Genomic DNA, 11,281 nt, shown 5'->3' on the forward strand with positions numbered 1-11,281 from the left:
GGTAAACTTTATGCACATTTACTTACCTGTCCATGTAGCGATCCCCGAACCGGAATGTCCAATGATCATGCATTGTGCCGCGATTCACTTAGATCATGCGCCCCATATCCTGCAGGTGTCGCTCCTCCTCAGGTCCGACAGAGTTCACCTTCTTCTTCCCGGTGCATGTAAGTGCATTGGCTTGTGACACAATTTAAAAGTGAAAACCTGTGCTTAGTCCGAATCTGTCGGATTGTCCAACGGTCCGCCCCCGATTTGTCACAATCCCCTTCTAAATCCGTGTCCCAGCGGCACCATCCCCGAAAACGTCAGAAAGCTCTACAGAAATGCGGCCTAGGGACCCTTAGTAAATAAGCCCCTATAGCTATTAGACACCTAGGTGAAGAGCCTACGGGTAAACTTTCAGGCCTTGCAGCAAGGAGTGGATTACAGGACATGACACCATGCCTTACCCTAAGAAAACGGTTGGTTTAATGGCGATAAGCAGCTTACTGTACTTGTGTATATGTAAAGTGTTAGTAGTCCAACACTAACCCTGGTTCCAGTAATCCGGACCATGAATGCATACCTCCCAACCGTCCCGTTTTGGGCGGGACAGTCCCGTTTTTTAACCCTTGTCCCGCCTGCACGGATCGTTAAGTGAAAGTCCCGTTTTTTTTGCGTTTTCACGGATTTTTCCGTCTTGTCCCGCCCCCGAGTCCCGCCCCCCCGAGTCCCGCCCCCCGAGTCCCGCCCCCGTCCTGCTCAGGATACAGAGAAGCCAGGGGGCGGGGTACAGCGTCCTCCTCCTCTCCAGCTCCCGGGCTGTCTGCTGCAGAGCCGGCACCTCCCCCCATCCCCTCCCCTGGGAGGCAGAGCCCTCCCTGTCCTCAAGCTGCCACTTGCAGGCACATGGATGGATGGATGGATGGAGCAGTGCAGAGTGTCATGTTCTCTGCACTGCCCCTGCACAGCAGCCCCAGGGGATCATCCTCCGTGCAGGCAGGAACTCTCCAGCACTGCTACATCAATGGCTCCCTGCCCCCACCTCCTCCTGCTCCTCACTGAAGTTCGTCTGATGAAGCAGAGCCGAGTGTGTGCAGCTGCTGCAGTGTGATAACAGGTACTCTACAGTGACTGCAGGCAGCAGCTAAAGGGTTAAACACTTTCCTCCATAGACCCCCTGCCCCCATCCCTAACCCCCCCAGTGCCCTTCTATTCTGCTTTTATTGTACCATATACTTAATCCCTTAACCCCTTAAGGACGCAGGGTTTTTCTCTCATTTCTCGCTCTCCAACTTCAAAAATCCATAACTTTTTCATGTTTCCGTGTACAGAGCTGTGTGAGGGCTTATTTTGTGCGTAACAAATTTTACTTTCCCTTAATGTTATTTATTTTAACATGCCGTGTACTGCGAAGCTGCAAAAAATTCCAAATGTGGAAATTTTTTTTTAAAAAACCGCACGTGTCACGTTCTTGTGGGCTCAGTTTTTTCGACTTTGACTGTGCACTCAAAATAACACCTCAGCTTTATTCTTTGGTTCGGTGCGATCGCGGTGATACCGGATTTATAGGTTTTATTGTGTTTTAATACATTTTCAAAAATTAAACGAATGTGTGCAAAAAAAAATTTTGCCATCTTCTGACGCTAATAACTTTTTCATACTTTGGCGCACGGAGATGTGTGAGGTGTCATTGTTGGCGAAATGAGCCGACGTTTTCATTGCTACCATTTTGAGGTCTGTGCGACATTTTGATCATTTTTAATTTCATTTTTTATGTGATGTAAAAAGGTGTAAAAGTCGCATTTCGGACATTTGGGCGCCATTTCCCGCCTCGGAGGTCACCGCCGCCCGTAACCGTTTTTATATTTTGATAGATCGGGCATTTTGGGACGCGGCGATACCTAATATGTCTGTGATCTTTACTGTTTATTATGTTTTATATCAGTTCTAGGGAAAGGGGGGTGATTAGAATTTTTAATATTTTATACATTTTTTTTATTTTTAAAACTTTTTTTTTCTTTTTTATTTTCACTATTTCTTAGACCCTCTAGGGTACATTAACCCTAGATGGTCAGATCGCTCCTACCATATACAGCAATACTTCTGGCTCATTGTAACGAACCTGCAGAAGCCATGTAGCCTCGTGTCAAAAGAAGACCCGAGGCTACCACGGCAAACGATCACCGCCCCCCGATGACGTTCGGGGGCACAGCGATTCTAAAAAAGACTTTGCCGGCGACAATGACCGACTGCGGTTATTAGCGGTGGGGGTTTTCTGCAACATGCAAAACCCCCCACCTTGTATGAAGAGGACTCAGCCCGTGAGCCCTCTTCATACACTCCTTATACTCTCTGCGCCGTAGAGCTACGGCGCAGAGCGTTAAGGGGTTAAAGGGGTTTTCCCACAAATACAAGTTAGGCCCTATCCATAGGACAGGGCTTAACCTGCTGATGTGTGGGGGTTTCAGTGATGTGACCCCCATAGATCATGAAAACGAGGGGTCTGTTGGGGTCCACATAAGGTCATCGCTCTGTGACAGTAATGGAGCAGAATGGTCATACACGGCCGGCTGCTCCATTACTCTGACGGAACAATTTTTGCGTTTCCATATTTCACTCCCCACTTTCAAAAATCAATAACTTTTTTATTTTTCCACGTACAGAGCTGTGTGCGGCCTGTTTCTGCGTAACAAATTATACTTCCTAGTGACAGTATTAAATATTCCAGGCCCTGTACTGGGAAGCGGGAAGGAAAATATCAAATGTGTTTTTTATGGCTTTCACTGCGCGCTCAATAGGACTCCTCCCCTTTACTGCGCTCCATAGGACCCCTCCCCTTTACTGCGCTCAATAGGACTCCTCCCCTTTACTGCGCTCCATAGGACCCCTCCCCTTTACTGCGCTCCATAGGACCCCTCCCCTTTACTGCGCTCCATAGGACCCCTCCCCTTTACTGCGCTCCATAGGACCCCTCCCCTTTACTGCGCTCCATAGGACCCCTCCCCTTTACTGCGCTCCATAGGACCCCTCCCCTTTACTGCGCTCCATAGGACCCCTCCCCTTTACTGCGACAACGAGCATGTCTCCCCCCCCCTAGACAACAAGCATGTCCCCCCCCCCTAGACAACAAGCATTTCCCCCCCTAGACAACGAGCATTTCTCCCCCCCTGGACAACGAGCATGTGCCCCCCCCTAGACAACGAGCATGCCCCCCCCCAGACAACGAGCATTTCCCCCCCCCCTAGACAACGAGCATGTCTCCCCCCGACTCCTAGACAACGAGCATGTCCCCCCCCTAGACAACGAGCATTTCCCCCCCCCCCTAGACAACGAGCATGTCTACCCCTGACCCCTAGTCAACGAGCATGTCCTCCCCTGTGGCTGCGTGCCCTTTTTTGTGTGTTTGTGTTATTTTTGTCTTCCAGGACCGTGCCTGCTGTGGACTGCTTCGGATTCGAAGGATTACGTCGATGACCGACATTTCTAACAAATAAAATGGTCAACGAGGGTGTGTCTGCGTTTTTTGTTCAATAAAATTTTCTGAAAACGGTGTGATTATTTATTTTTTTGCGACACTCTTCATAGTTTGCCATAGTAGTGGTGCCGGCTAGGTGACGGTGCTCATTACTAAGGGCTGGCCTTAGTGTTTGCCTTAATTTTTTTGGCAAATTCACACTAACGCCCATACCATTACCCCGGTACCCACCGCCACCAGGGGTGCCGGGAAGAGCCGGGTACAAACCAGTACCTGACCGTCTATAGATGGTCAGGTAGTGGGGCGGCTGCAGGCTGTTATTGTTGCGCTGGGATAGCCCCCTAACAGTGGCCTATCCCAGCTCAGTAATGGCAGGCTGCTGCTGCTTTTTTGTATCAGGCTGATTTGAACAATAGGGGGCACCCCATGCCGTTTTTCACCCCATTTTTTTGTAAAAATGGGGGAAACAGCCTGGGAGCCCCCTTTAAAGGGGGAACCCCACGCATATTTTTGTCAAAAATTTGAAGAAAAAACGGCATGGGGTGCCCCCTATTGTTCAAATCAGCCAGATACAAAAAAGCAGCAGCAGCCTGCCATTACTGAGCTGGGATAGGCCACTGTTAGGGGGCTATTCCAGCGCAACAATAACAGCCTGCAGCCGCCCCACTACCTGACCATCTATAGATGGTCAGGTACTGGTTTGTACCCGGCTCTTCCCGGCACCCCTGGTGGCGGTGGGTACCGGGGTAATGGTATAGGCGTTAGTGTGAATTTGCCAAAAAAATTAAGGCAAACACTAAGGCCAGCCCTTAGTAATGAGCACCGTCACCTAGCCGGCACCACTACTACGGCAAACTATGAAGAGTGTCGCAAAAAAATAAATAATCACACCGTTTTCAGAAAATTTTATTTGACAAAAAACGCAGACACACCCTCGTTGACCATTTTATTTGTTAGAAATGTCGGTCATCGACGTAATCCTTCGAATCCGAAGCAGTCCACAGCAGGCACGGTCCTGGAAGACAAAAATAACACAAACACACAAAAAAGGGCACGCAGCCACAGGGGGGGACAGGCTCGTTGTCTAGGTGGGGGACATGCTCGTTGTCTAGGGGGGGGGGACATGCTCGTTGTCTAGGGGGGGACATGGTCGTTGTCTAGGGGGGGCATGCTCGTTGTCTAGGGGGGGCATGCTTGTTGTCTAGGGGGGGCATGCTCGTTGTCTAGGGGGGGCATGCTCGTTGTCTGGGGGGGACATGCTCGTTGTCTAGGGGGGGCATGCTCGTTGTCTGGGGGCGGACATGCCCGTTGTCTGGGGGGGACATGCTCGTTGTCTAGGGGGGGACATGCTCGTTGTCTAGGGGAGGACATGCTCGTTGTCTAGGGGAGGACATGCTCGTTGTCTGGGGGGGGGCATGCTCGTTGTCTAGGAGGGCATGCTCGTTGTCTGGGGGGGGCATGTTCGTTGTCTAGGGGAGGACATGCTCGTTGTCTAGGAGGGCATGCTCGTTGTCTGGGGGGGGGACATGCTCGTTGTCTAGGGGGAGTGGAATATGCCCCCCAATTATATACATAAATATACATTGGTGCCAGTGGATGCGTTGAAGGTATGAGCAGTGACGTGGGCAGGGGGTGTGGTTAGGGGGCGTGGCTAGGGTGTGGCTTCTGTGGGTAAAAAAATTCGCCGCGGCGCGCTTCGCGCGCCGCCATTTTGTCCCTCTTTCTCCTCCACAAAAGTTGGGAGGTATGATGAATGGTTTGTCTCCCACACCAGGTGTGTTCAACTCTGCCCACTGCCTAGTCACTTTCTACGAGTGCACTTTACTATGTACACTTTATTATTTCCACCTGACAGCATACCTGGACCTTCTGGAAGTGGTTCCCATACTTCCTGCCGTGTTATTCCCAACAGGTCCATAGCCGAGACAAGGGCGGCTTGTTAACTACTGAGGTGGTGTGTTATTGCCTGCTGGACGGGTCCCTTACAAACTTTGTATACTGCTAACGTCCCTAAGATGTAGGTATGGTATGGCCAACTCAATCCTGCACTCTTATTGGGCATTGTACCAAGTTTCCTTAAACAACATATCCATTGCCTTAAAAGATATATATTAATCCCTTAGTATGTACACCACCTACTGGCTGTAGAGGGTAATGCCATAGTACAATATTGAGACTTTGCATATTGACCAATGATGTGTCATGTTATATGATTGTTAACCCAAATTTGACACAAGACCACTGGTTGGATGCCTGGACTCTCTACCCCCCAGTTAAGGTTTATATTAGGCTCTCTATGTCTAGAAAATTACCAATCAGTTGCAGAAGAAGTGCCGAGATTAGAACAGAATAGTCTGTGAGCGTTAACTAGACACAAAGCCTGCAGACATCAGGCCTGCTGCAGCTCTGTTCCCTGAGAGAGCCTGCCTAAGATTCCTATCAAGGCAGCACCTAACGTCTCAAGCCCAAAGCTACTGAAACTGGGCTGTGAGCATCCTTTGCCAGCCGATATCCAACCAGCTACCTTGGACATTGGCAGATTGGATATCTAGCTCAGCCTGTTCTTGTTGCTGTGCTCAAGTTCTGGAATAAAGGACTTGTAATTTGATGTTCTACATCTTTTGTCTATGTGTGATCCCTGGCTGCCGCTAGCATCAAGGACCTCCCCTCTAACATCTACCTGGGGATCTCTCATACACTGGAAGTGCCCAAGGTACAACTATTTTCACCTCCCTGTTACTTCTCCCTCTCCTTCCAATTCACTGGCCGCACCTGACCGGCATGGAAGAGGCCTATTCCACCTTGACCAAGCGACCACGCCCAAGCATACTCAAGCCAGCCACCCAGGTACCAGGGGAATCCAGCCGCCCACCATCAAATAGGTTTGGCCCCAGTTGATGGACGTTTCATAATCAGTTCTTCTATTCTGGGTCAAGGCCACTTCCTCAAAGCCATTTGCTAATTGTGGGAGGGGAATCAGACTTCCATTTCCTCGGAATGATCGTTTTGGCCGCTTGAAGGAGATGCCTGGTCAGATATTTCTTGTAAGCAGACACAGGCATATCTTTAATATGAAGCCTTCCTTTAAAAGGTCATCCCCCAAGAATACCACCATGTAATTTTGTTTGGTCTACTCTTCTCTATGTAATTTTGGTTTGTCTACTTAAAAAGTCTACTTCCTTTTCCCTATAGTTTGAAAATATTACTCTTAGATGGACAATCATTTCTACATTCCCTCGACAATCACAAGTATTTTAATTCATAATACATAAGTCTCCACCCATATTAATTTATTTTCTAACAGGCTGGAGGCTGCACGATCTCGGCTCCAAAGCCGGAGCTACTGTGCATGTTTAGAACTCCGGCTTCGCGGACAAGTGCGCACAGCTCCTTGTAGCTGTGGGCTGAAAATATCTGGTAGGAGGATCAAAGAGGCTACTGGGGTGCGGAGTAGCCGCGCCGTGTAGCCTGAGCTCTGGCTACTCCTCGCCCAAGTAGCCTCTTTAGAAAATTTGCATATCAAGGCCATTAAACTTTCTAAAAGATTGTGGGGACTAAGAGATTAGCCCTAAAAAGGGCTATCCTTACATTCCTTAGATGCACCTACCATTGGATCTACCTTAATAGGTAGATCCGTAGTGGTAGGTTTCGTTTAAGGAGTTATCGCAAACCACACCTGAATTTTTGTAAAAGCAAAGCACTTCTTTCTCCACTTACTTAATCTTCTTCATTCCTAATTGATTTTTCCACTGTGAAGTCTCCACTGAATTCCATCTTGCTAGTAAGACAAACAGAAACTCAATGTGATGTCTGATTACATGGAAATCTATGGAGAGGGGAGGGGGAGGAATCACAGCAGCTAGGTCTCTGGACCACCAGTTCATAGTGGACTGAAAATGTCCAGACAAAGACTCCAGAAAGAAGAATCCAGAGAGAAGAGCTCCTAGAATACAAAGATAAAAAGATTACAGATTTCTGTTTATATGTAGTAGTTACATACCTTTTCAGTAAAGAAGGGCGCACATAATTATAAAAGTATAAGAAGAAGCTTTCACAGTTTATTCTCTATCACCAGCGGATTATATGCCAACTGCAGTTTTTTTTACTTTATGGGGCAGATTTACTTACCCGGTCCCGTCGTGATCCCGCGGTGCGTTGTTCGACGTGGTTTCGGGTCCGGCGCGATTCACTAAGATCGTGCGTCCGAGTTCCTTCCTGTGTCTCTGCTGCGCCGAGGTTTGGTGTTCATCTGCTTCTTCCTGGTGCATGTGAGTGCTTGATCTTGCGACACACAAATTCTTTTTTAAATTCCGCTGTTTTTCTGAATCCGTGGGGTTGTCCGACACCCACGCCCTTCGATTTCAGTTGTGTGTAAGCCGGCGCCGATGCGATACAATCCGATTTGTAGAGTGTAAGGATATGTTCACACATAGCAGATTTCGAGCAGATATACATGTTAATGATATGTAACAATTCATTTGTTAATTCAGTTATTTAGGATCTGCTACAATTCTGGTTTATGTGATAATGATGTGTATTGTGTTCTAGTTTCTGGGGTTTAATACAAGCATCACTTGAAGATTTATCCTGAAGCAACGTGAGTTTTGCTGTAATCTGTGAAGCTGTTATTTGCGCCACATTTATCAAATGTAACAACACTAGATTTATCATTTTTTGTGGGAAAGACAGCAAGTTACGGTATGTCTTTCCATCCAGTTCCCTCCTGCTAAGTGATGTATACTCTCAGTGGAGGCCAATGGGGGATGGATACAAAGTATTGCATCCATCCTGCCTCCCCTGGGCGTACACTCAGGATAGTCCCAAGTGATGTCACTGTCCATATAAGGACAGTTACAGCATTTGGGAAACACCTTGACCAGGGGCAGCAGACAATCACTGGCTCCTGCCGATGTTCACTGCTCCCCCTTTCAGGGAGAAGGGTGTTGAACAGTGTAATGACCTGTTAATTGGGTCATTACTAAATTTTGCCCAGTGAGTTAGCTGTGGCAGTTTGAAGAAAGCCTAGTCAGTTCTCCCATGCAAACTGTTAGACACCTATCATTTTGGAGTCCCCTAAAGAGTTACCGCCATGGTGCAATCCTTATCTTATTAATCATTGTGCTGCTACCTCCTGACCTTAGAGGGTATGGCTTTGTATTCTGTCTGTTATGTTCATTATAATATTTAATTTTAATTAGTTTTTTATGTTATATTTTGCTATATTAAGCCACCTGGTGAGATGCAGGCTGTCCAATTGGCTGGTCCCCTGGAACATTCCAGCAGCAGCGTCCTAAAGGTGAAAAAAGGCAATTCCCTGGTTCTAAAGCAGTGATTTTCAACCTGTGTGCCGTGGCACACTAGTGTGCCGCGACACATGGTCAGGTGTGCCGCGGGGAAAGTTCCCCAAACTATGGTGGCCCCTGTGTTTTGTTTCCCGGCAATGCGCAGCGATGCGCAGCCATGGCTTCTTACAATGTAGGAGACGTGTACAATAACACATGCGCAAGCTTTGAACCTCATGCGACAAAATGACGTCACTGAGGCCGGCGCATCATCCTAAGATTGGAGAGACTCCCGCATTTGCCCACCGCCAAGGTAATGCCCACCAATAATGCTGACTATATGAGCTTTTGCCTGAGTATATGAACTGTTGGCAGAATACTCAGCATATGAGCATATGGTACTTTTAGTACTCCAGCAGTATATGAGAATGTAAATGTAAAATGAGAAATACTATAGTCATGAGGCTGGAGTACTACAAGTACCAGCTCATATGCTGAGTATATAAGCTGGCACTTGTACTCTGGCCTCATGGCCATAGTACTTCTCATTGTACCCCTTTATTTTGCAGTATATGAGCCACAAAATAATCAGCACCATATACTAAAAACAGGGAGAAACTGAGAACTGTTGAGGAAGAGCTTCGTGTGTGTCTTTCCACCATTCCTGCCAGGATATCCCTTTTGTGTTTATCGAAACAGGCCCAGGTTTCACAATGAGTGAGCAAAATAAATTTAGAATCTATATTATTAAAGTATAATATGTACGTTATATATTATTAATGTATAATATGACTGTTTTAGTGTCATTTTGGTTGGTGGTGTGCCCCAGGATTTTCTAAGTATAAAAAGTGTGCCGCGGCTCAAAAAAGGTTGAAAATCACTGTTCTAAAGGCTTCATCTTGATATTTAGTGAAGTCACTGCTGTTTTGTGCTGCTGATGAAGCTACAGGAAGAATTTTCCCTGTAATCCATTGTTACATTGCTAAAAACAGCTCCAAACGCCAATTGGACTGTTTACTGCTGCAGTATTATGAATTCTGCAATAAAGGAACTATACATTTTCTTCAAAAAGAGGCTAAAACCGCTAACATCAAAGGCCTCTTCTTTACCATCGGCTGGGTCCTGGTAACTACACCAGGAGTTACCTATGGGGATCCTTGTTACCACGCGTAAACCCCCTCTTCTTGCTTTACTAGGCTGGTACTGACAGGTATGGTTGAGGCCTTCACTGGGAGTGTGCTACCATGACATCTGTGGCTAGGCTGCAACCAAGCAATCATTCATCGCCTGGTCCACCATCTGCCCCTATCCACTGTTAGATCCAAAGGGGGGGGGGGTTGTCGACCAGGACAACACATCTTATTGTATGTGTATATAGTGGGATATGTCCTAACCCTCTGTTGTAGGTCATGTCCGGAATTAGGGGCGCACCTGCCATGAGGAGAGTTGAGATTCTTGCCTCAGACGGCGCGCCTGGAGGAGGAGGCGGCATTGGGCTCCCACCGGCTGGCACCTCCCCATGACCGCCAGACGGCAAATCCTCATGACCGCTGCCCCCCCACTTCACGGCTCCAGTTCAGGGGGGCACGCTGTATCTATTTTTTACACTGTATCTGATATATTACATACATGGGGGGGTGGGCATCTCTCTATGACTCGCCTCGGGCAGCAGAAAGGCTTGGTTCACCCCTGTCCAGAATGTTCCTGATGTATCCTTACAGCAGAAGATTAAAGACATGGTGGGAATGTAGCCTAATTCTGCTTGGGTTTAAGTTTTACCTGCCATTTATTGGCAAAGTATATTATGTACAGAAAGGTCATAGGTTGAATAAGCGCGGAGTGCACGAAACGGCCCGTCACTGTGGCGTGCCGGCGTCTGAACCTCCGCCTGCTATGCGGTGATGTCATCTTTTATCCACAAATATTGAAGCGAGTTTTCCTTTTCCCGTCGGGAATGTTTGCCAGCAAATGAATCCTGATGCTAATGAGATGGTTGCACGTCTTTGCTTCATCTATTAAAAATGGCTTGTGAAATGCTGCGCCTTCACAGCAAGAGGTTAAAGATTTTCTTTTCAATGTGAAATGACTCGCTATTTGCTTTAAATGTCAAAATACAGAGAGTTTCCTTTAAGGATACACAGCGGAGGTCGTGGTTCATATTTGTAATAACATTACATTGTAATTCCTGCAGGATAAAATGGAAAAGCGGAAGAGTATTAATCATAGTTATTGTCATATAGTAAACATCTAAGACAGCACCACACCTATCCAGAGGTTGTGTGTGGTATTGCATTTCACACTTGTTCACTGCCAGCATTATAGAGTAGGCACCATATATGCCCAAGAGGGTTACCATCAGGGGAGGAAATACAGGAACTACAGTCACAGGCCCAGACAAAAACGTGGCCCAAGTCCTATTTACAGAATCCTTCTGTTCTGTTTAATTGTACCATTGCCTCTTTAAGACACTAGAATTGCTTACCATAGTAGTACATACAGGTCTTTCCCCTGTAAGTAGGGCAACGTTACTATATTTGCT

Source organism: Engystomops pustulosus, chromosome 5 (assembly GCF_040894005.1).
Source record: "Engystomops pustulosus chromosome 5, aEngPut4.maternal, whole genome shotgun sequence".
In the NCBI taxonomy this organism is placed as follows: Eukaryota; Metazoa; Chordata; class Amphibia; order Anura; family Leptodactylidae; genus Engystomops; species Engystomops pustulosus.